An 18652-nucleotide genomic window follows, 5' to 3' on the forward strand; every position below is an offset into this window, starting at 1 on the left:
ATCTGGGAAGAGTCTCTCGTGGATCCTACTGTCATTATTTCTTAGGTTTGAACGGTACAGTAAGTGTTCGAGGAACCTATTCATGATAAGAGCTTAGCAGCGTCGACTCCGTGGCGCAACGGTAGCGCGTCTGACTCCAGATCAGAAGGTTGCGTGTTCAAATCACGTCGGGGTCACAGTGAAATTTTCGTTTACGGAAGCCATGGACGAGTATGTCAATTTAATCAGATACCAAACGATTACAGAGAACGGACGAACAGAACCTGCTTGAAAAAAGCTACTAGTGAATTTTCGCATTCTGACATTAAGGTGAAGGCGCCGACTCGCACTTTCTCCAGGCGCGAAGTGTCTAATATTTTTGTTATTTATATCGTTTAACGCTAATATATAACTGAGAGATAATGATTACGCAATATTTTGCTCGATTAGACGTCTTTAGCCAGACAGAGTATAACAATTTTCCTTAAGTTATGGGGATAGAAAGTTTGTGAAAGGGGGTATAGCTCAGTCGTAGAGCATTCGACTGCAGATCGAGAGGTCCCCGGTTCAATCCCGGGTGCCCCCTTCATTTTTCAGTATCTTGAAAAAACAAATAACGATTGTCGCATTTAGTTGCAAATACATGTTTGAAATGATTGAGATGCACTCCGCACGCCATACCGAAGGCTTTGGAGCAACATTTCAATGGGGGGATCGCAGGCCAGGGTCTTGCAGGTCATCGTCCTCCCGCTAAGGCGTCGAACTGTAAGAAATCCACTTGCTTGGGGAAGAATCTTGTACGCTGAATTTGATAGAATATGGTGCTAGGCAAAAGTTTTCATATACTGCTGCACGGAGAAACAAAAATTGGAGGAGCTGGGATTTGAACCCAGGACTTTCTGCATGCGAAGCAGACACTCTACCACTGAGTTACACCCCCGCCAGAGCAAGTACATCTGGGAAGAGTCTCTCGTGGATCCTACTGTCATTATTTCTTAGGTTTGAACGGTACAGTAAGTGTTCGAGGAACCTATTCATGATAAGAGCTTAGCAGCGTCGACTCCGTGGCGCAACGGTAGCGCGTCTGACTCCAGATCAGAAGGTTGCGTGTTCAAATCACGTCGGGGTCACAGTGAAATTTTCGTTTACGGAAGCCATGGACGAGTATGTCAATTTAATCAGATACCAAACGATTACAGAGAACGGACGAACAGAACCTGCTTGAAAAAAGCTACTAGTGAATTTTCGCATTCTGACATTAAGGTGAAGGCGCCGACTCGCACTTTCTCCAGGCGCGAAGTGTCTAATATTTTTGTTATTTATATCGTTTAACGCTAATATATAACTGAGAGATAATGATTACGCAATATTTTGCTCGATTAGACGTCTTTAGCCAGACAGAGTATAACAATTTTCCTTAAGTTATGGGGATAGAAAGTTTGTGAAAGGGGGTATAGCTCAGTCGTAGAGCATTCGACTGCAGATCGAGAGGTCCCCGGTTCAATCCCGGGTGCCCCCTTCATTTTTCAGTATCTTGAAAAAACAAATAACGATTGTCGCATTTAGTTGCAAATACATGTTTGAAATGATTGAGATGCACTCCGCACGCCATACCGAAGGCTTTGGAGCAACATTTCAATGGGGGGATCGCAGGCCAGGGTCTTGCAGGTCATCGTCCTCCCGCTAAGGCGTCGAACTGTAAGAAATCCACTTGCTTGGGGAAGAATCTTGTACGCTGAATTTGATAGAATATGGTGCTAGGCAAAAGTTTTCATATACTGCTGCACGGAGAAACAAAAATTGGAGGAGCTGGGATTTGAACCCAGGACTTTCTGCATGCGAAGCAGACACTCTACCACTGAGTTACACCCCCGCCAGAGCAAGTACATCTGGGAAGAGTCTCTCGTGGATCCTACTGTCATTATTTCTTAGGTTTGAACGGTACAGTAAGTGTTCGAGGAACCTATTCATGATAAGAGCTTAGCAGCGTCGACTCCGTGGCGCAACGGTAGCGCGTCTGACTCCAGATCAGAAGGTTGCGTGTTCAAATCACGTCGGGGTCACAGTGAAATTTTCGTTTACGGAAGCCATGGACGAGTATGTCAATTTAATCAGATACCAAACGATTACAGAGAACGGACGAACAGAACCTGCTTGAAAAAAGCTACTAGTGAATTTTCGCATTCTGACATTAAGGTGAAGGCGCCGACTCGCACTTTCTCCAGGCGCGAAGTGTCTAATATTTTTGTTATTTATATCGTTTAACGCTAATATATAACTGAGAGATAATGATTACGCAATATTTTGCTCGATTAGACGTCTTTAGCCAGACAGAGTATAACAATTTTCCTTAAGTTATGGGGATAGAAAGTTTGTGAAAGGGGGTATAGCTCAGTCGTAGAGCATTCGACTGCAGATCGAGAGGTCCCCGGTTCAATCCCGGGTGCCCCCTTCATTTTTCAGTATCTTGAAAAAACAAATAACGATTGTCGCATTTAGTTGCAAATACATGTTTGAAATGATTGAGATGCACTCCGCACGCCATACCGAAGGCTTTGGAGCAACATTTCAATGGGGGGATCGCAGGCCAGGGTCTTGCAGGTCATCGTCCTCCCGCTAAGGCGTCGAACTGTAAGAAATCCACTTGCTTGGGGAAGAATCTTGTACGCTGAATTTGATAGAATATGGTGCTAGGCAAAAGTTTTCATATACTGCTGCACGGAGAAACAAAAATTGGAGGAGCTGGGATTTGAACCCAGGACTTTCTGCATGCGAAGCAGACACTCTACCACTGAGTTACACCCCCGCCAGAGCAAGTACATCTGGGAAGAGTCTCTCGTGGATCCTACTGTCATTATTTCTTAGGTTTGAACGGTACAGTAAGTGTTCGAGGAACCTATTCATGATAAGAGCTTAGCAGCGTCGACTCCGTGGCGCAACGGTAGCGCGTCTGACTCCAGATCAGAAGGTTGCGTGTTCAAATCACGTCGGGGTCACAGTGAAATTTTCGTTTACGGAAGCCATGGACGAGTATGTCAATTTAATCAGATACCAAACGATTACAGAGAACGGACGAACAGAACCTGCTTGAAAAAAGCTACTAGTGAATTTTCGCATTCTGACATTAAGGTGAAGGCGCCGACTCGCACTTTCTCCAGGCGCGAAGTGTCTAATATTTTTGTTATTTATATCGTTTAACGCTAATATATAACTGAGAGATAATGATTACGCAATATTTTGCTCGATTAGACGTCTTTAGCCAGACAGAGTATAACAATTTTCCTTAAGTTATGGGGATAGAAAGTTTGTGAAAGGGGGTATAGCTCAGTCGTAGAGCATTCGACTGCAGATCGAGAGGTCCCCGGTTCAATCCCGGGTGCCCCCTTCATTTTTCAGTATCTTGAAAAAACAAATAACGATTGTCGCATTTAGTTGCAAATACATGTTTGAAATGATTGAGATGCACTCCGCACGCCATACCGAAGGCTTTGGAGCAACATTTCAATGGGGGGATCGCAGGCCAGGGTCTTGCAGGTCATCGTCCTCCCGCTAAGGCGTCGAACTGTAAGAAATCCACTTGCTTGGGGAAGAATCTTGTACGCTGAATTTGATAGAATATGGTGCTAGGCAAAAGTTTTCATATACTGCTGCACGGAGAAACAAAAATTGGAGGAGCTGGGATTTGAACCCAGGACTTTCTGCATGCGAAGCAGACACTCTACCACTGAGTTACACCCCCGCCAGAGCAAGTACATCTGGGAAGAGTCTCTCGTGGATCCTACTGTCATTATTTCTTAGGTTTGAACGGTACAGTAAGTGTTCGAGGAACCTATTCATGATAAGAGCTTAGCAGCGTCGACTCCGTGGCGCAACGGTAGCGCGTCTGACTCCAGATCAGAAGGTTGCGTGTTCAAATCACGTCGGGGTCACAGTGAAATTTTCGTTTACGGAAGCCATGGACGAGTATGTCAATTTAATCAGATACCAAACGATTACAGAGAACGGACGAACAGAACCTGCTTGAAAAAAGCTACTAGTGAATTTTCGCATTCTGACATTAAGGTGAAGGCGCCGACTCGCACTTTCTCCAGGCGCGAAGTGTCTAATATTTTTGTTATTTATATCGTTTAACGCTAATATATAACTGAGAGATAATGATTACGCAATATTTTGCTCGATTAGACGTCTTTAGCCAGACAGAGTATAACAATTTTCCTTAAGTTATGGGGATAGAAAGTTTGTGAAAGGGGGTATAGCTCAGTCGTAGAGCATTCGACTGCAGATCGAGAGGTCCCCGGTTCAATCCCGGGTGCCCCCTTCATTTTTCAGTATCTTGAAAAAACAAATAACGATTGTCGCATTTAGTTGCAAATACATGTTTGAAATGATTGAGATGCACTCCGCACGCCATACCGAAGGCTTTGGAGCAACATTTCAATGGGGGGATCGCAGGCCAGGGTCTTGCAGGTCATCGTCCTCCCGCTAAGGCGTCGAACTGTAAGAAATCCACTTGCTTGGGGAAGAATCTTGTACGCTGAATTTGATAGAATATGGTGCTAGGCAAAAGTTTTCATATACTGCTGCACGGAGAAACAAAAATTGGAGGAGGTGGGATTTGAACCCAGGACTTTCTGCATGCGAAGCAGACACTCTACCACTGAGTTACACCCCCGCCAGAGCAAGTACATCTGGGAAGAGTCTCTCGTGGATCCTACTGTCATTATTTCTTAGGTTTGAACGGTACAGTAAGTGTTCGAGGAACCTATTCATGATAAGAGCTTAGCAGCGTCGACTCCGTGGCGCAACGGTAGCGCGTCTGACTCCAGATCAGAAGGTTGCGTGTTCAAATCACGTCGGGGTCACAGTGAAATTTTCGTTTACGGAAGCCATGGACGAGTATGTCAATTTAATCAGATACCAAACGATTACAGAGAACGGACGAACAGAACCTGCTTGAAAAAAGCTACTAGTGAATTTTCGCATTCTGACATTAAGGTGAAGGCGCCGACTCGCACTTTCTCCAGGCGCGAAGTGTCTAATATTTTTGTTATTTATATCGTTTAACGCTAATATATAACTGAGAGATAATGATTACGCAATATTTTGCTCGATTAGACGTCTTTAGCCAGACAGAGTATAACAATTTTCCTTAAGTTATGGGGATAGAAAGTTTGTGAAAGGGGGTATAGCTCAGTCGTAGAGCATTCGACTGCAGATCGAGAGGTCCCCGGTTCAATCCCGGGTGCCCCCTTCATTTTTCAGTATCTTGAAAAAACAAATAACGATTGTCGCATTTAGTTGCAAATACATGTTTGAAATGATTGAGATGCACTCCGCACGCCATACCGAAGGCTTTGGAGCAACATTTCAATGGGGGGATCGCAGGCCAGGGTCTTGCAGGTCATCGTCCTCCCGCTAAGGCGTCGAACTGTAAGAAATCCACTTGCTTGGGGAAGAATCTTGTACGCTGAATTTGATAGAATATGGTGCTAGGCAAAAGTTTTCATATACTGCTGCACGGAGAAACAAAAATTGGAGGAGCTGGGATTTGAACCCAGGACTTTCTGCATGCGAAGCAGACACTCTACCACTGAGTTACACCCCCGCCAGAGCAAGTACATCTGGGAAGAGTCTCTCGTGGATCCTACTGTCATTATTTCTTAGGTTTGAACGGTACAGTAAGTGTTCGAGGAACCTATTCATGATAAGAGCTTAGCAGCGTCGACTCCGTGGCGCAACGGTAGCGCGTCTGACTCCAGATCAGAAGGTTGCGTGTTCAAATCACGTCGGGGTCACAGTGAAATTTTCGTTTACGGAAGCCATGGACGAGTATGGCAATTTAATCAGATACCAAACGATTACAGAGAACGGACGAACAGAACCTGCTTGAAAAAAGCTACTAGTGAATTTTCGCATTCTGACATTAAGGTGAAGGCGCCGACTCGCACTTTCTCCAGGCGCGAAGTGTCTAATATTTTTGTTATTTATATCGTTTAACGCTAATATATAACTGAGAGATAATGATTACGCAATATTTTGCTCGATTAGACGTCTTTAGCCAGACAGAGTATAACAATTTTCCTTAAGTTATGGGGATAGAAAGTTTGTGAAAGGGGGTATAGCTCAGTCGTAGAGCATTCGACTGCAGATCGAGAGGTCCCCGGTTCAATCCCGGGTGCCCCCTTCATTTTTCAGTATCTTGAAAAAACAAATAACGATTGTCGCATTTAGTTGCAAATACATGTTTGAAATGATTGAGATGCACTCCGCACGCCATACCGAAGGCTTTGGAGCAACATTTCAATGGGGGGATCGCAGGCCAGGGTCTTGCAGGTCATCGTCCTCCCGCTAAGGCGTCGAACTGTAAGAAATCCACTTGCTTGGGGAAGAATCTTGTACGCTGAATTTGATAGAATATGGTGCTAGGCAAAAGTTTTCATATACTGCTGCACGGAGAAACAAAAATTGGAGGAGCTGGGATTTGAACCCAGGACTTTCTGCATGCGAAGCAGACACTCTACCACTGAGTTACACCCCCGCCAGAGCAAGTACATCTGGGAAGAGTCTCTCGTGGATCCTACTGTCATTATTTCTTAGGTTTGAACGGTACAGTAAGTGTTCGAGGAACCTATTCATGATAAGAGCTTAGCAGCGTCGACTCCGTGGCGCAACGGTAGCGCGTCTGACTCCAGATCAGAAGGTTGCGTGTTCAAATCACGTCGGGGTCACAGTGAAATTTTCGTTTACGGAAGCCATGGACGAGTATGTCAATTTAATCAGATACCAAACGATTACAGAGAACGGACGAACAGAACCTGCTTGAAAAAAGCTACTAGTGAATTTTCGCATTCTGACATTAAGGTGAAGGCGCCGACTCGCACTTTCTCCAGGCGCGAAGTGTCTAATATTTTTGTTATTTATATCGTTTAACGCTAATATATAACTGAGAGATAATGATTACGCAATATTTTGCTCGATTAGACGTCTTTAGCCAGACAGAGTATAACAATTTTCCTTAAGTTATGGGGATAGAAAGTTTGTGAAAGGGGGTATAGCTCAGTCGTAGAGCATTCGACTGCAGATCGAGAGGTCCCCGGTTCAATCCCGGGTGCCCCCTTCATTTTTCAGTATCTTGAAAAAACAAATAACGAATGTCGCATTTAGTTGCAAATACATGTTTGAAATGATTGAGATGCACTCCGCACGCCATACCGAAGGCTTTGGAGCAACATTTCAATGGGGGGATCGCAGGCCAGGGTCTTGCAGGTCATCGTCCTCCCGCTAAGGCGTCGAACTGTAAGAAATCCACTTGCTTGGGGAAGAATCTTGTACGCTGAATTTGATAGAATATGGTGCTAGGCAAAAGTTTTCATATACTGCTGCACGGAGAAACAAAAATTGGAGGAGCTGGGATTTGAACCCAGGACTTTCTGCATGCGAAGCAGACACTCTACCACTGAGTTACACCCCCGCCAGAGCAAGTACATCTGGGAAGAGTCTCTCGTGGATCCTACTGTCATTATTTCTTAGGTTTGAACGGTACAGTAAGTGTTCGAGGAACCTATTCATGATAAGAGCTTAGCAGCGTCGACTCCGTGGCGCAACGGTAGCGCGTCTGACTCCAGATCAGAAGGTTGCGTGTTCAAATCACGTCGGGGTCACAGTGAAATTTTCGTTTACGGAAGCCATGGACGAGTATGTCAATTTAATCAGATACCAAACGATTACAGAGAACGGACGAACAGAACCTGCTTGAAAAAAGCTACTAGTGAATTTTCGCATTCTGACATTAAGGTGAAGGCGCCGACTCGCACTTTCTCCAGGCGCGAAGTGTCTAATATTTTTGTTATTTATATCGTTTAACGCTAATATATAACTGAGAGATAATGATTACGCAATATTTTGCTCGATTAGACGTCTTTAGCCAGACAGAGTATAACAATTTTCCTTAAGTTATGGGGATAGAAAGTTTATGAAAGGGGGTATAGCTCAGTCGTAGAGCATTCGACTGCAGATCGAGAGGTCCCCGGTTCAATCCCGGGTGCCCCCTTCATTTTTCAGTATCTTGAAAAAACAAATAACGATTGTCGCATTTAGTTGCAAATACATGTTTGAAATGATTGAGATGCACTCCGCACGCCATACCGAAGGCTTTGGAGCAACATTTCAATGGGGGGATCGCAGGCCAGGGTCTTGCAGGTCATCGTCCTCCCGCTAAGGCGTCGAACTGTAAGAAATCCACTTGCTTGGGGAAGAATCTTGTACGCTGAATTTGATAGAATATGGTGCTAGGCAAAAGTTTTCATATACTGCTGCACGGAGAAACAAAAATTGGAGGAGCTGGGATTTGAACCCAGGACTTTCTGCATGCGAAGCAGACACTCTACCACTGAGTTACACCCCCGCCAGAGCAAGTACATCTGGGAAGAGTCTCTCGTGGATCCTACTGTCATTATTTCTTAGGTTTGAACGGTACAGTAAGTGTTCGAGGAACCTATTCATGATAAGAGCTTAGCAGCGTCGACTCCGTGGCGCAACGGTAGCGCGTCTGACTCCAGATCAGAAGGTTGCGTGTTCAAATCACGTCGGGGTCACAGTGAAATTTTCGTTTACGGAAGCCATGGACGAGTATGTCAATTTAATCAGATACCAAACGATTACAGAGAACGGACGAACAGAACCTGCTTGAAAAAAGCTACTAGTGAATTTTCGCATTCTGACATTAAGGTGAAGGCGCCGACTCGCACTTTCTCCAGGCGCGAAGTGTCTAATATTTTTGTTATTTATATCGTTTAACGCTAATATATAACTGAGAGATAATGATTACGCAATATTTTGCTCGATTAGACGTCTTTAGCCAGACAGAGTATAACAATTTTCCTTAAGTTATGGGGATAGAAAGTTTGTGAAAGGGGGTATAGCTCAGTCGTAGAGCATTCGACTGCAGATCGAGAGGTCCCCGGTTCAATCCCGGGTGCCCCCTTCATTTTTCAGTATCTTGAAAAAACAAATAACGATTGTCGCATTTAGTTGCAAATACATGTTTGAAATGATTGAGATGCACTCCGCACGCCATACCGAAGGCTTTGGAGCAACATTTCAATGGGGGGATCGCAGGCCAGGGTCTTGCAGGTCATCGTCCTCCCGCTAAGGCGTCGAACTGTAAGAAATCCACTTGCTTGGGGAAGAATCTTGTACGCTGAATTTGATAGAATATGGTGCTAGGCAAAAGTTTTCATATACTGCTGCACGGAGAAACAAAAATTGGAGGAGCTGGGATTTGAACCCAGGACTTTCTGCATGCGAAGCAGACACTCTACCACTGAGTTACACCCCCGCCAGAGCAAGTACATCTGGGAAGAGTCTCTCGTGGATCCTACTGTCATTATTTCTTAGGTTTGAACGGTACAGTAAGTGTTCGAGGAACCTATTCATGATAAGAGCTTAGCAGCGTCGACTCCGTGGCGCAACGGTAGCGCGTCTGACTCCAGATCAGAAGATTGCGTGTTCAAATCACGTCGGGGTCACAGTGAAATTTTCGTTTACGGAAGCCATGGACGAGTATGTCAATTTAATCAGATACCAAACGATTACAGAGAACGGACGAACAGAACCTGCTTGAAAAAAGCTACTAGTGAATTTTCGCATTCTGACATTAAGGTGAAGGCGCCGACTCGCACTTTCTCCAGGCGCGAAGTGTCTAATATTTTTGTTATTTATATCGTTTAACGCTAATATATAACTGAGAGATAATGATTACGCAATATTTTGCTCGATTAGACGTCTTTAGCCAGACAGAGTATAACAATTTTCCTTAAGTTATGGGGATAGAAAGTTTGTGAAAGGGGGTATAGCTCAGTCGTAGAGCATTCGACTGCAGATCGAGAGGTCCCCGGTTCAATCCCGGGTGCCCCCTTCATTTTTCAGTATCTTGAAAAAACAAATAACGATTGTCGCATTTAGTTGCAAATACATGTTTGAAATGATTGAGATGCACTCCGCACGCCATACCGAAGGCTTTGGAGCAACATTTCAATGGGGGGATCGCAGGCCAGGGTCTTGCAGGTCATCGTCCTCCCGCTAAGGCGTCGAACTGTAAGAAATCCACTTGCTTGGGGAAGAATCTTGTACGCTGAATTTGATAGAATATGGTGCTAGGCAAAAGTTTTCATATACTGCTGCACGGAGAAACAAAAATTGGAGGAGCTGGGATTTGAACCCAGGACTTTCTGCATGCGAAGCAGACACTCTACCACTGAGTTACACCCCCGCCAGAGCAAGTACATCTGGGAAGAGTCTCTCGTGGATCCTACTGTCATTATTTCTTAGGTTTGAACGGTACAGTAAGTGTTCGAGGAACCTATTCATGATAAGAGCTTAGCAGCGTCGACTCCGTGGCGCAACGGTAGCGCGTCTGACTCCAGATCAGAAGGTTGCGTGTTCAAATCACGTCGGGGTCACAGTGAAATTTTCGTTTACGGAAGCCATGGACGAGTATGTCAATTTAATCAGATACCAAACGATTACAGAGAACGGACGAACAGAACCTGCTTGAAAAAAGCTACTAGTGAATTTTCGCATTCTGACATTAAGGTGAAGGCGCCGACTCGCACTTTCTCCAGGCGCGAAGTGTCTAATATTTTTGTTATTTATATCGTTTAACGCTAATATATAACTGAGAGATAATGATTACGCAATATTTTGCTCGATTAGACGTCTTTAGCCAGACAGTGTATAACAATTTTCCTTAAGTTATGGGGATAGAAAGTTTGTGAAAGGGGGTATAGCTCAGTCGTAGAGCATTCGACTGCAGATCGAGAGGTCCCCGGTTCAATCCCGGGTGCCCCCTTCATTTTTCAGTATCTTGAAAAAACAAATAACGATTGTCGCATTTAGTTGCAAATACATGTTTGAAATGATTGAGATGCACTCCGCACGCCATACCGAAGGCTTTGGAGCAACATTTCAATGGGGGGATCGCAGGCCAGGGTCTTGCAGGTCATCGTCCTCCCGCTAAGGCGTCGAACTGTAAGAAATCCACTTGCTTGGGGAAGAATCTTGTACGCTGAATTTGATAGAATATGGTGCTAGGCAAAAGTTTTCATATACTGCTGCACGGAGAAACAAAAATTGGAGGAGCTGGGATTTGAACCCAGGACTTTCTGCATGCGAAGCAGACACTCTACCACTGAGTTACACCCCCGCCAGAGCAAGTACATCTGGGAAGAGTCTCTCGTGGATCCTACTGTCATTATTTCTTAGGTTTGAACGGTACAGTAAGTGTTCGAGGAACCTATTCATGATAAGAGCTTAGCAGCGTCGACTCCGTGGCGCAACGGTAGCGCGTCTGACTCCAGATCAGAAGGTTGCGTGTTCAAATCACGTCGGGGTCACAGTGAAATTTTCGTTTACGGAAGCCATGGACGAGTATGTCAATTTAATCAGATACCAAACGATTACAGAGAACGGACGAACAGAACCTGCTTGAAAAAAGCTACTAGTGAATTTTCGCATTCTGACATTAAGGTGAAGGCGCCGACTCGCACTTTCTCCAGGCGCGAAGTGTCTAATATTTTTGTTATTTATATCGTTTAACGCTAATATATAACTGAGAGATAATGATTACGCAATATTTTGCTCGATTAGACGTCTTTAGCCAGACAGAGTATAACAATTTTCCTTAAGTTATGGGGATAGAAAGTTTGTGAAAGGGGGTATAGCTCAGTCGTAGAGCATTCGACTGCAGATCGAGAGGTCCCCGGTTCAATCCCGGGTGCCCCCTTCATTTTTCAGTATCTTGAAAAAACAAATAACGATTGTCGCATTTAGTTGCAAATACATGTTTGAAATGATTGAGATGCACTCCGCACGCCATACCGAAGGCTTTGGAGCAACATTTCAATGGGGGGATCGCAGGCCAGGGTCTTGCAGGTCATCGTCCTCCCGCTAAGGCGTCGAACTGTAAGAAATCCACTTGCTTGGGGAAGAATCTTGTACGCTGAATTTGATAGAATATGGTGCTAGGCAAAAGTTTTCATATACTGCTGCACGGAGAAACAAAAATTGGAGGAGCTGGGATTTGAACCCAGGACTTTCTGCATGCGAAGCAGACACTCTACCACTGAGTTACACCCCCGCCAGAGCAAGTACATCTGGGAAGAGTCTCTCGTGGATCCTACTGTCATTATTTCTTAGGTTTGAACGGTACAGTAAGTGTTCGAGGAACCTATTCATGATAAGAGCTTAGCAGCGTCGACTCCGTGGCGCAACGGTAGCGCGTCTGACTCCAGATCAGAAGGTTGCGTGTTCAAATCACGTCGCGGTCACAGTGAAATTTTCGTTTACGGAAGCCATGGACGAGTATGTCAATTTAATCAGATACCAAACGATTACAGAGAACGGACGAACAGAACCTGCTTGAAAAAAGCTACTAGTGAATTTTCGCATTCTGACATTAAGGTGAAGGCGCCGACTCGCACTTTCTCCAGGCGCGAAGTGTCTAATATTTTTGTTATTTATATCGTTTAACGCTAATATATAACTGAGAGATAATGATTACGCAATATTTTGCTCGATTAGACGTCTTTAGCCAGACAGAGTATAACAATTTTCCTTAAGTTATGGGGATAGAAAGTTTGTGAAAGGGGGTATAGCTCAGTCGTAGAGCATTCGACTGCAGATCGAGAGGTCCCCGGTTCAATCCCGGGTGCCCCCTTCATTTTTCAGTATCTTGAAAAAACAAATAACGATTGTCGCATTTAGTTGCAAATACATGTTTGAAATGATTGAGATGCACTCCGCACGCCATACCGAAGGCTTTGGAGCAACATTTCAATGGGGGGATCGCAGGCCAGGGTCTTGCAGGTCATCGTCCTCCCGCTAAGGCGTCGAACTGTAAGAAATCCACTTGCTTGGGGAAGAATCTTGTACGCTGAATTTGATAGAATATGGTGCTAGGCAAAAGTTTTCATATACTGCTGCACGGAGAAACAAAAATTGGAGGAGCTGGGATTTGAACCCAGGACTTTCTGCATGCGAAGCAGACACTCTACCACTGAGTTACACCCCCGCCAGAGCAAGTACATCTGGGAAGAGTCTCTCGTGGATCCTACTGTCATTATTTCTTAGGTTTGAACGGTACAGTAAGTGTTCGAGGAACCTATTCATGATAAGAGCTTAGCAGCGTCGACTCCGTGGCGCAACGGTAGCGCGTCTGACTCCAGATCAGAAGGTTGCGTGTTCAAATCACGTCGGGGTCACAGTGAAATTTTCGTTTACGGAAGCCATGGACGAGTATGTCAATTTAATCAGATACCAAACGATTACAGAGAACGGACGAACAGAACCTGCTTGAAAAAAGCTACTAGTGAATTTTCGCATTCTGACATTAAGGTGAAGGCGCCGACTCGCACTTTCTCCAGGCGCGAAGTGTCTAATATTTTTGTTATTTATATCGTTTAACGCTAATATATAACTGAGAGATAATGATTACGCAATATTTTGCTCGATTAGACGTCTTTAGCCAGACAGAGTATAACAATTTTCCTTAAGTTATGGGGACAGAAAGTTTGTGAAAGGGGGTATAGCTCAGTCGTAGAGCATTCGACTGCAGATCGAGAGGTCCCCGGTTCAATCCCGGGTGCCCCCTTCATTTTTCAGTATCTTGAAAAAACAAATAACGAATGTCGCATTTAGTTGCAAATACATGTTTGAAATGATTGAGATGCACTCCGCACGCCATACCGAAGGCTTTGGAGCAACATTTCAATGGGGGGATCGCAGGCCAGGGTCTTGCAGGTCATCGTCCTCCCGCTAAGGCGTCGAACTGTAAGAAATCCACTTGCTTGGGGAAGAATCTTGTACGCTGAATTTGATAGAATATGGTGCTAGGCAAAAGTTTTCATATACTGCTGCACGGAGAAACAAAAATTGGAGGAGCTGGGATTTGAACCCAGGACTTTCTGCATGCGAAGCAGACACTCTACCACTGAGTTACACCCCCGCCAGAGCAAGTACATCTGGGAAGAGTCTCTCGTGGATCCTACTGTCATTATTTCTTAGGTTTGAACGGTACAGTAAGTGTTCGAGGAACCTATTCATGATAAGAGCTTAGCAGCGTCGACTCCGTGGCGCAACGGTAGCGCGTCTGACTCCAGATCAGAAGGTTGCGTGTTCAAATCACGTCGGGGTCACAGTGAAATTTTCGTTTACGGAAGCCATGGACGAGTATGTCAATTTAATCAGATACCAAACGATTACAGAGAACGGACGAACAGAACCTGCTTGAAAAAAGCTACTAGTGAATTTTCGCATTCTGACATTAAGGTGAAGGCGCCGACTCGCACTTTCTCCAGGCGCGAAGTGTCTAATATTTTTGTTATTTATATCGTTTAACGCTAATATATAACTGAGAGATAATGATTACGCAATATTTTGCTCGATTAGACGTCTTTAGCCAGACAGAGTATAACAATTTTCCTTAAGTTATGGGGATAGAAAGTTTGTGAAAGGGGGTATAGCTCAGTCGTAGAGCATTCGACTGCAGATCGAGAGGTCCCCGGTTCAATCCCGGGTGCCCCCTTCATTTTTCAGTATCTTGAAAAAACAAATAACGATTGTCGCATTTAGTTGCAAATACATGTTTGAAATGATTGAGATGCACTCCGCACGCCATACCGAAGGCTTTGGAGCAACATTTCAATGGGGGGATCGCAGGCCAGGGTCTTGCAGGTCATCGTCCTCCCGCTAAGGCGTCGAACTGTAAGAAATCCACTTGCTTGGGGAAGAATCTTGTACGCTGAATTTGATAGAATATGGTGCTAGGCAAAAGTTTTCATATACTGCTGCACGGAGAAACAAAAATTGGAGGAGCTGGGATTTGAACCCAGGACTTTCTGCATGCGAAGCAGACACTCTACCACTGAGTTACACCCCCGCCAGAGCAAGTACATCTGGGAAGAGTCTCTCGTGGATCCAACTGTCATTATTTCTTAGGTTTGAACGGTACAGTAAGTGTTCGAGGAACCTATTCATGATAAGAGCTTAGCAGCGTCGACTCCGTGGCGCAACGGTAGCGCGTCTGACTCCAGATCAGAAGGTTGCGTGTTCAAATCACGTCGGGGTCACAGTGAAATTTTCGTTTACGGAAGCCATGGACGAGTATGTCAATTTAATCAGATACCAAACGATTACAGAGAACGGACGAACAGAACCTGCTTGAAAAAAGCTACTAGTGAATTTTCGCATTCTGACATTAAGGTGAAGGCGCCGACTCGCACTTTCTCCAGGCGCGAAGTGTCTAATATTTTTGTTATTTATATCGTTTAACGCTAATATATAACTGAGAGATAATGATTACGCAATATTTTGCTCGATTAGACGTCTTTAGCCAGACAGAGTATAACAATTTTCCTTAAGTTATGGGGATAGAAAGTTTGTGAAAGGGGGTATAGCTCAGTCGTAGAGCATTCGACTGCAGATCGAGAGGTCCCCGGTTCAATCCCGGGTGCCCCCTTCATTTTTCAGTATCTTGAAAAAACAAATAACGATTGTCGCATTTAGTTGCAAATACATGTTTGAAATGATTGAGATGCACTCCGCACGCCATACCGAAGGCTTTGGAGCAACATTTCAATGGGGGGATCGCAGGCCAGGGTCTTGCAGGTCATCGTCCTCCCGCTAAGGCGTCGAACTGTAAGAAATCCACTTGCTTGGGGAAGAATCTTGTACGCTGAATTTGATAGAATATGGTGCTAGGCAAAAGTTATCATATACTGCTGCACGGAGAAACAAAAATTGGAGGAGCTGGGATTTGAACCCAGGACTTTCTGCATGCGAAGCAGACACTCTACCACTGAGTTACACCCCCGCCAGAGCAAGTACATCTGGGAAGAGTCTCTCGTGGATCCTACTGTCATTATTTCTTAGGTTTGAACGGTACAGTAAGTGTTCGAGGAACCTATTCATGATAAGAGCTTAGCAGCGTCGACTCCGTGGCGCAACGGTAGCGCGTCTGACTCCAGATCAGAAGGTTGCGTGTTCAAATCACGTCGGGGTCACAGTGAAATTTTCGTTTACGGAAGCCATGGACGAGTATGTCAATTTAATCAGATACCAAACGATTACAGAGAACGGACGAACAGAACCTGCTTGAAAAAAGCTACTAGTGAATTTTCGCATTCTGACATTAAGGTGAAGGCGCCGACTCGCACTTTCTCCAGGCGCGAAGTGTCTAATATTTTTGTTATTTATATCGTTTAACGCTAATATATAACTGAGAGATAATGATTACGCAATATTTTGCTCGATTAGACGTCTTTAGCCAGACAGAGTATAACAATTTTCCTTAAGTTATGGGGATAGAAAGTTTGTGAAAGGGGGTATAGCTCAGTCGTAGAGCATTCGACTGCAGATCGAGAGGTCCCCGGTTCAATCCCGGGTGCCCCCTTCATTTTTCAGTATCTTGAAAAAACAAATAACGATTGTCGCATTTAGTTGCAAATACATGTTTGAAATGATTGAGATGCACTCCGCACGCCATACCGAAGGCTTTGGAGCAACATTTCAATGGGGGGATCGCAGGCCAGGGTCTTGCAGGTCATCGTCCTCCCGCTAAGGCGTCGAACTGTAAGAAATCCACTTGCTTGGGGAAGAATCTTGTACGCTGAATTTGATAGAATATGGTGCTAGGCAAAAGTTTTCATATACTGCTGCACGGAGAAACAAAAATTGGAGGAGCTGGGATTTGAACCCAGGACTTTCTGCATGCGAAGCAGACACTCTACCACTGAGTTACACCCCCGCCAGAGCAAGTACATCTGGGAAGAGTCTCTCGTGGATCCTACTGTCATTATTTCTTAGGTTTGAACGGTACAGTAAGTGTTCGAGGAACCTATTCATGATAAGAGCTTAGCAGCGTCGACTCCGTGGCGCAACGGTAGCGCGTCTGACTCCAGATCAGAAGGTTGCGTGTTCAAATCACGTCGGGGTCACAGTGAAATTTTCGTTTACGGAAGCCATGGACGAGTATGTCAATTTAATCAGATACCAAACGATTACAGAGAACGGACGAACAGAACCTGCTTGAAAAAAGCTACTAGTGAATTTTCGCATTCTGACATTAAGGTGAAGGCGCCGACTCGCACTTTCTCCAGGCGCGAAGTGTCTAATATTTTTGTTATTTATATCGTTTAACGCTAATATATAACTGAGAGATAATGATTACGCAATATTTTGCTCGATTAGACGTCTTTAGCCAGACAGAGTATAACAATTTTCCTTAAGTTATGGGGATAGAAAGTTTGTGAAAGGGGGTATAGCTCAGTCGTAGAGCATTCGACTGCAGATCGAGAGGTCCCCGGTTCAATCCCGGGTGCCCCCTTCATTTTTCAGTATCTTGAAAAAACAAATAACGATTGTCGCATTTAGTTGCAAATACATGTTTGAAATGATTGAGATGCACTCCGCACGCCATACCGAAGGCTTTGGAGCAACATTTCAATGGGGGGATCGCAGGCCAGGGTCTTGCAGGTCATCGTCCTCCCGCTAAGGCGTCGAACTGTAAGAAATCCACTTGCTTGGGGAAGAATCTTGTACGCTGAATTTGATAGAATATGGTGCTAGGCAAAAGTTTTCATATACTGCTGCACGGAGAAACAAAAATTGGAGGAGCTGGGATTTGAACCCAGGACTTTCTGCATGCGAAGCAGACACTCTACCACTGAGTTACACCCCCGCCAGAGCAAGTACATCTGGGAAGAGTCTCTCGTGGATCCTACTGTCATTATTTCTTAGGTTTGAACGGTACAGTAAGTGTTCGAGGAACCTATTCATGATAAGAGCTTAGCAGCGTCGACTCCGTGGCGCAACGGTAGCGCGTCTGACTCCAGATCAGAAGGTTGCGTGTTCAAATCACGTCGGGGTCACAGTGAAATTTTCGTTTACGGAAGCCATGGACGAGTATGTCAATTTAATCAGATACCAAACGATTACAGAGAACGGACGAACAGAACCTGCTTGAAAAAAGCTACTAGTGAATTTTCGCATTCTGACATTAAGGTGAAGGCGCCGACTCGCACTTTCTCCAGGCGCGAAGTGTCTAATATTTTTGTTATTTATATCGTTTAACGCTAATATATAACTGAGAGATAATGATTACGCAATATTTTGCTCGATTAGACGTCTTTAGCCAGACAGAGTATAACAATTTTCCTTAAGTTATGGGGATAGAAAGTTTGTGAAAGGGGGTATAGCTCAGTCGTAGAGCATTCGACTGCAGATCGAGAGGTCCCCGGTTCAATCCCGGGTGCCCCCTTCATTTTTCAGTATCTTGAAAAAACAAATAACGATTGTCGCATTTAGTTGCAAATACATGTTTGAAATGATTGAGATGCACTCCGCACGCCATACCGAAGGCTTTGGAGCAACATTTCAATGGGGGGATCGCAGGCCAGGGTCTTGCAGGTCATCGTCCTCCCGCTAAGGCGTCGAACTGTAAGAAATCCACTTGCTTGGGGAAGAATCTTGTACGCTGAATTTGATAGAATATGGTGCTAGGCAAAAGTTTTCATATACTGCTGCACGGAGAAACAAAAATTGGAGGAGCTGGGATTTGAACCCAGGACTTTCTGCATGCGAAGCAGACACTCTACCACTGAGTTACACCCCCGCCAGA

At 44.7% G+C, this 18652-nt stretch overlaps 60 non-coding genes across 60 annotated transcripts; 40 read left to right on the forward strand and 20 right to left on the reverse strand.

Annotated features, from left to right (window-relative positions):
- Positions 1 to 104: 104 nt before the first annotated feature.
- Trnaw-cca (transfer RNA tryptophan (anticodon CCA)) lies at positions 105 to 176 on the forward strand. The gene has a single exon. It is a non-coding gene; the product is annotated as a tRNA-Trp (tRNA).
- A 317-nt stretch (positions 177 to 493) lies between these two features.
- Trnac-gca (transfer RNA cysteine (anticodon GCA)) lies at positions 494 to 565 on the forward strand. The gene has a single exon. It is a non-coding gene; the product is annotated as a tRNA-Cys (tRNA).
- Positions 566 to 847: 282 nt separating this feature from the next.
- Positions 848 to 919, reverse strand: Trnaa-cgc (transfer RNA alanine (anticodon CGC)). Its single transcript has one exon. It is a non-coding gene; the product is annotated as a tRNA-Ala (tRNA).
- A 118-nt stretch (positions 920 to 1037) lies between these two features.
- Positions 1038 to 1109, forward strand: Trnaw-cca (transfer RNA tryptophan (anticodon CCA)). The gene has a single exon. It is a non-coding gene; the product is annotated as a tRNA-Trp (tRNA).
- Positions 1110 to 1426: 317 nt separating this feature from the next.
- Trnac-gca (transfer RNA cysteine (anticodon GCA)) lies at positions 1427 to 1498 on the forward strand. The gene has a single exon. It is a non-coding gene; the product is annotated as a tRNA-Cys (tRNA).
- A 282-nt stretch (positions 1499 to 1780) lies between these two features.
- Trnaa-cgc (transfer RNA alanine (anticodon CGC)) lies at positions 1781 to 1852 on the reverse strand. Its single transcript has one exon. It is a non-coding gene; the product is annotated as a tRNA-Ala (tRNA).
- A 118-nt stretch (positions 1853 to 1970) lies between these two features.
- On the forward strand, positions 1971 to 2042 carry Trnaw-cca (transfer RNA tryptophan (anticodon CCA)). Its single transcript has one exon. It is a non-coding gene; the product is annotated as a tRNA-Trp (tRNA).
- A 317-nt stretch (positions 2043 to 2359) lies between these two features.
- Trnac-gca (transfer RNA cysteine (anticodon GCA)) lies at positions 2360 to 2431 on the forward strand. The gene has a single exon. It is a non-coding gene; the product is annotated as a tRNA-Cys (tRNA).
- A 282-nt stretch (positions 2432 to 2713) lies between these two features.
- Positions 2714 to 2785, reverse strand: Trnaa-cgc (transfer RNA alanine (anticodon CGC)). Its single transcript has one exon. It is a non-coding gene; the product is annotated as a tRNA-Ala (tRNA).
- Positions 2786 to 2903: 118 nt separating this feature from the next.
- Positions 2904 to 2975, forward strand: Trnaw-cca (transfer RNA tryptophan (anticodon CCA)). Its single transcript has one exon. It is a non-coding gene; the product is annotated as a tRNA-Trp (tRNA).
- A 317-nt stretch (positions 2976 to 3292) lies between these two features.
- Trnac-gca (transfer RNA cysteine (anticodon GCA)) lies at positions 3293 to 3364 on the forward strand. Its single transcript has one exon. It is a non-coding gene; the product is annotated as a tRNA-Cys (tRNA).
- A 282-nt stretch (positions 3365 to 3646) lies between these two features.
- Positions 3647 to 3718, reverse strand: Trnaa-cgc (transfer RNA alanine (anticodon CGC)). Its single transcript has one exon. It is a non-coding gene; the product is annotated as a tRNA-Ala (tRNA).
- A 118-nt stretch (positions 3719 to 3836) lies between these two features.
- On the forward strand, positions 3837 to 3908 carry Trnaw-cca (transfer RNA tryptophan (anticodon CCA)). Its single transcript has one exon. It is a non-coding gene; the product is annotated as a tRNA-Trp (tRNA).
- Positions 3909 to 4225: 317 nt separating this feature from the next.
- Positions 4226 to 4297, forward strand: Trnac-gca (transfer RNA cysteine (anticodon GCA)). Its single transcript has one exon. It is a non-coding gene; the product is annotated as a tRNA-Cys (tRNA).
- Positions 4298 to 4579: 282 nt separating this feature from the next.
- On the reverse strand, positions 4580 to 4651 carry Trnaa-cgc (transfer RNA alanine (anticodon CGC)). The gene has a single exon. It is a non-coding gene; the product is annotated as a tRNA-Ala (tRNA).
- A 118-nt stretch (positions 4652 to 4769) lies between these two features.
- Positions 4770 to 4841, forward strand: Trnaw-cca (transfer RNA tryptophan (anticodon CCA)). Its single transcript has one exon. It is a non-coding gene; the product is annotated as a tRNA-Trp (tRNA).
- Positions 4842 to 5158: 317 nt separating this feature from the next.
- Trnac-gca (transfer RNA cysteine (anticodon GCA)) lies at positions 5159 to 5230 on the forward strand. Its single transcript has one exon. It is a non-coding gene; the product is annotated as a tRNA-Cys (tRNA).
- A 282-nt stretch (positions 5231 to 5512) lies between these two features.
- On the reverse strand, positions 5513 to 5584 carry Trnaa-cgc (transfer RNA alanine (anticodon CGC)). The gene has a single exon. It is a non-coding gene; the product is annotated as a tRNA-Ala (tRNA).
- Positions 5585 to 5702: 118 nt separating this feature from the next.
- Trnaw-cca (transfer RNA tryptophan (anticodon CCA)) lies at positions 5703 to 5774 on the forward strand. Its single transcript has one exon. It is a non-coding gene; the product is annotated as a tRNA-Trp (tRNA).
- A 317-nt stretch (positions 5775 to 6091) lies between these two features.
- Trnac-gca (transfer RNA cysteine (anticodon GCA)) lies at positions 6092 to 6163 on the forward strand. Its single transcript has one exon. It is a non-coding gene; the product is annotated as a tRNA-Cys (tRNA).
- A 282-nt stretch (positions 6164 to 6445) lies between these two features.
- Trnaa-cgc (transfer RNA alanine (anticodon CGC)) lies at positions 6446 to 6517 on the reverse strand. The gene has a single exon. It is a non-coding gene; the product is annotated as a tRNA-Ala (tRNA).
- Positions 6518 to 6635: 118 nt separating this feature from the next.
- Positions 6636 to 6707, forward strand: Trnaw-cca (transfer RNA tryptophan (anticodon CCA)). The gene has a single exon. It is a non-coding gene; the product is annotated as a tRNA-Trp (tRNA).
- Positions 6708 to 7024: 317 nt separating this feature from the next.
- Positions 7025 to 7096, forward strand: Trnac-gca (transfer RNA cysteine (anticodon GCA)). The gene has a single exon. It is a non-coding gene; the product is annotated as a tRNA-Cys (tRNA).
- Positions 7097 to 7378: 282 nt separating this feature from the next.
- On the reverse strand, positions 7379 to 7450 carry Trnaa-cgc (transfer RNA alanine (anticodon CGC)). Its single transcript has one exon. It is a non-coding gene; the product is annotated as a tRNA-Ala (tRNA).
- Positions 7451 to 7568: 118 nt separating this feature from the next.
- On the forward strand, positions 7569 to 7640 carry Trnaw-cca (transfer RNA tryptophan (anticodon CCA)). Its single transcript has one exon. It is a non-coding gene; the product is annotated as a tRNA-Trp (tRNA).
- Positions 7641 to 7957: 317 nt separating this feature from the next.
- Positions 7958 to 8029, forward strand: Trnac-gca (transfer RNA cysteine (anticodon GCA)). Its single transcript has one exon. It is a non-coding gene; the product is annotated as a tRNA-Cys (tRNA).
- A 282-nt stretch (positions 8030 to 8311) lies between these two features.
- On the reverse strand, positions 8312 to 8383 carry Trnaa-cgc (transfer RNA alanine (anticodon CGC)). Its single transcript has one exon. It is a non-coding gene; the product is annotated as a tRNA-Ala (tRNA).
- A 118-nt stretch (positions 8384 to 8501) lies between these two features.
- Trnaw-cca (transfer RNA tryptophan (anticodon CCA)) lies at positions 8502 to 8573 on the forward strand. The gene has a single exon. It is a non-coding gene; the product is annotated as a tRNA-Trp (tRNA).
- Positions 8574 to 8890: 317 nt separating this feature from the next.
- On the forward strand, positions 8891 to 8962 carry Trnac-gca (transfer RNA cysteine (anticodon GCA)). Its single transcript has one exon. It is a non-coding gene; the product is annotated as a tRNA-Cys (tRNA).
- Positions 8963 to 9244: 282 nt separating this feature from the next.
- Trnaa-cgc (transfer RNA alanine (anticodon CGC)) lies at positions 9245 to 9316 on the reverse strand. Its single transcript has one exon. It is a non-coding gene; the product is annotated as a tRNA-Ala (tRNA).
- A 118-nt stretch (positions 9317 to 9434) lies between these two features.
- Trnaw-cca (transfer RNA tryptophan (anticodon CCA)) lies at positions 9435 to 9506 on the forward strand. Its single transcript has one exon. It is a non-coding gene; the product is annotated as a tRNA-Trp (tRNA).
- A 317-nt stretch (positions 9507 to 9823) lies between these two features.
- Trnac-gca (transfer RNA cysteine (anticodon GCA)) lies at positions 9824 to 9895 on the forward strand. Its single transcript has one exon. It is a non-coding gene; the product is annotated as a tRNA-Cys (tRNA).
- Positions 9896 to 10177: 282 nt separating this feature from the next.
- On the reverse strand, positions 10178 to 10249 carry Trnaa-cgc (transfer RNA alanine (anticodon CGC)). Its single transcript has one exon. It is a non-coding gene; the product is annotated as a tRNA-Ala (tRNA).
- Positions 10250 to 10367: 118 nt separating this feature from the next.
- Trnaw-cca (transfer RNA tryptophan (anticodon CCA)) lies at positions 10368 to 10439 on the forward strand. The gene has a single exon. It is a non-coding gene; the product is annotated as a tRNA-Trp (tRNA).
- Positions 10440 to 10756: 317 nt separating this feature from the next.
- Positions 10757 to 10828, forward strand: Trnac-gca (transfer RNA cysteine (anticodon GCA)). The gene has a single exon. It is a non-coding gene; the product is annotated as a tRNA-Cys (tRNA).
- Positions 10829 to 11110: 282 nt separating this feature from the next.
- Trnaa-cgc (transfer RNA alanine (anticodon CGC)) lies at positions 11111 to 11182 on the reverse strand. Its single transcript has one exon. It is a non-coding gene; the product is annotated as a tRNA-Ala (tRNA).
- Positions 11183 to 11300: 118 nt separating this feature from the next.
- Trnaw-cca (transfer RNA tryptophan (anticodon CCA)) lies at positions 11301 to 11372 on the forward strand. Its single transcript has one exon. It is a non-coding gene; the product is annotated as a tRNA-Trp (tRNA).
- Positions 11373 to 11689: 317 nt separating this feature from the next.
- Positions 11690 to 11761, forward strand: Trnac-gca (transfer RNA cysteine (anticodon GCA)). Its single transcript has one exon. It is a non-coding gene; the product is annotated as a tRNA-Cys (tRNA).
- A 282-nt stretch (positions 11762 to 12043) lies between these two features.
- Positions 12044 to 12115, reverse strand: Trnaa-cgc (transfer RNA alanine (anticodon CGC)). Its single transcript has one exon. It is a non-coding gene; the product is annotated as a tRNA-Ala (tRNA).
- Positions 12116 to 12233: 118 nt separating this feature from the next.
- On the forward strand, positions 12234 to 12305 carry Trnaw-cca (transfer RNA tryptophan (anticodon CCA)). The gene has a single exon. It is a non-coding gene; the product is annotated as a tRNA-Trp (tRNA).
- Positions 12306 to 12622: 317 nt separating this feature from the next.
- Positions 12623 to 12694, forward strand: Trnac-gca (transfer RNA cysteine (anticodon GCA)). The gene has a single exon. It is a non-coding gene; the product is annotated as a tRNA-Cys (tRNA).
- Positions 12695 to 12976: 282 nt separating this feature from the next.
- Trnaa-cgc (transfer RNA alanine (anticodon CGC)) lies at positions 12977 to 13048 on the reverse strand. The gene has a single exon. It is a non-coding gene; the product is annotated as a tRNA-Ala (tRNA).
- Positions 13049 to 13166: 118 nt separating this feature from the next.
- On the forward strand, positions 13167 to 13238 carry Trnaw-cca (transfer RNA tryptophan (anticodon CCA)). The gene has a single exon. It is a non-coding gene; the product is annotated as a tRNA-Trp (tRNA).
- Positions 13239 to 13555: 317 nt separating this feature from the next.
- Positions 13556 to 13627, forward strand: Trnac-gca (transfer RNA cysteine (anticodon GCA)). The gene has a single exon. It is a non-coding gene; the product is annotated as a tRNA-Cys (tRNA).
- Positions 13628 to 13909: 282 nt separating this feature from the next.
- Trnaa-cgc (transfer RNA alanine (anticodon CGC)) lies at positions 13910 to 13981 on the reverse strand. The gene has a single exon. It is a non-coding gene; the product is annotated as a tRNA-Ala (tRNA).
- A 118-nt stretch (positions 13982 to 14099) lies between these two features.
- Trnaw-cca (transfer RNA tryptophan (anticodon CCA)) lies at positions 14100 to 14171 on the forward strand. The gene has a single exon. It is a non-coding gene; the product is annotated as a tRNA-Trp (tRNA).
- A 317-nt stretch (positions 14172 to 14488) lies between these two features.
- On the forward strand, positions 14489 to 14560 carry Trnac-gca (transfer RNA cysteine (anticodon GCA)). The gene has a single exon. It is a non-coding gene; the product is annotated as a tRNA-Cys (tRNA).
- Positions 14561 to 14842: 282 nt separating this feature from the next.
- On the reverse strand, positions 14843 to 14914 carry Trnaa-cgc (transfer RNA alanine (anticodon CGC)). The gene has a single exon. It is a non-coding gene; the product is annotated as a tRNA-Ala (tRNA).
- A 118-nt stretch (positions 14915 to 15032) lies between these two features.
- On the forward strand, positions 15033 to 15104 carry Trnaw-cca (transfer RNA tryptophan (anticodon CCA)). The gene has a single exon. It is a non-coding gene; the product is annotated as a tRNA-Trp (tRNA).
- A 317-nt stretch (positions 15105 to 15421) lies between these two features.
- Trnac-gca (transfer RNA cysteine (anticodon GCA)) lies at positions 15422 to 15493 on the forward strand. The gene has a single exon. It is a non-coding gene; the product is annotated as a tRNA-Cys (tRNA).
- Positions 15494 to 15775: 282 nt separating this feature from the next.
- On the reverse strand, positions 15776 to 15847 carry Trnaa-cgc (transfer RNA alanine (anticodon CGC)). The gene has a single exon. It is a non-coding gene; the product is annotated as a tRNA-Ala (tRNA).
- A 118-nt stretch (positions 15848 to 15965) lies between these two features.
- Positions 15966 to 16037, forward strand: Trnaw-cca (transfer RNA tryptophan (anticodon CCA)). The gene has a single exon. It is a non-coding gene; the product is annotated as a tRNA-Trp (tRNA).
- A 317-nt stretch (positions 16038 to 16354) lies between these two features.
- Trnac-gca (transfer RNA cysteine (anticodon GCA)) lies at positions 16355 to 16426 on the forward strand. The gene has a single exon. It is a non-coding gene; the product is annotated as a tRNA-Cys (tRNA).
- Positions 16427 to 16708: 282 nt separating this feature from the next.
- On the reverse strand, positions 16709 to 16780 carry Trnaa-cgc (transfer RNA alanine (anticodon CGC)). Its single transcript has one exon. It is a non-coding gene; the product is annotated as a tRNA-Ala (tRNA).
- Positions 16781 to 16898: 118 nt separating this feature from the next.
- On the forward strand, positions 16899 to 16970 carry Trnaw-cca (transfer RNA tryptophan (anticodon CCA)). The gene has a single exon. It is a non-coding gene; the product is annotated as a tRNA-Trp (tRNA).
- Positions 16971 to 17287: 317 nt separating this feature from the next.
- On the forward strand, positions 17288 to 17359 carry Trnac-gca (transfer RNA cysteine (anticodon GCA)). The gene has a single exon. It is a non-coding gene; the product is annotated as a tRNA-Cys (tRNA).
- A 282-nt stretch (positions 17360 to 17641) lies between these two features.
- Positions 17642 to 17713, reverse strand: Trnaa-cgc (transfer RNA alanine (anticodon CGC)). Its single transcript has one exon. It is a non-coding gene; the product is annotated as a tRNA-Ala (tRNA).
- A 118-nt stretch (positions 17714 to 17831) lies between these two features.
- Positions 17832 to 17903, forward strand: Trnaw-cca (transfer RNA tryptophan (anticodon CCA)). Its single transcript has one exon. It is a non-coding gene; the product is annotated as a tRNA-Trp (tRNA).
- Positions 17904 to 18220: 317 nt separating this feature from the next.
- Trnac-gca (transfer RNA cysteine (anticodon GCA)) lies at positions 18221 to 18292 on the forward strand. Its single transcript has one exon. It is a non-coding gene; the product is annotated as a tRNA-Cys (tRNA).
- A 282-nt stretch (positions 18293 to 18574) lies between these two features.
- Trnaa-cgc (transfer RNA alanine (anticodon CGC)) lies at positions 18575 to 18646 on the reverse strand. Its single transcript has one exon. It is a non-coding gene; the product is annotated as a tRNA-Ala (tRNA).
- Positions 18647 to 18652: the final 6 nt, after the last annotated feature.

This window comes from Schistocerca gregaria, chromosome 3, assembly GCF_023897955.1.
Source record: "Schistocerca gregaria isolate iqSchGreg1 chromosome 3, iqSchGreg1.2, whole genome shotgun sequence".
Lineage (NCBI taxonomy): Eukaryota > Metazoa > Arthropoda > Insecta > Orthoptera > Acrididae > Schistocerca > Schistocerca gregaria.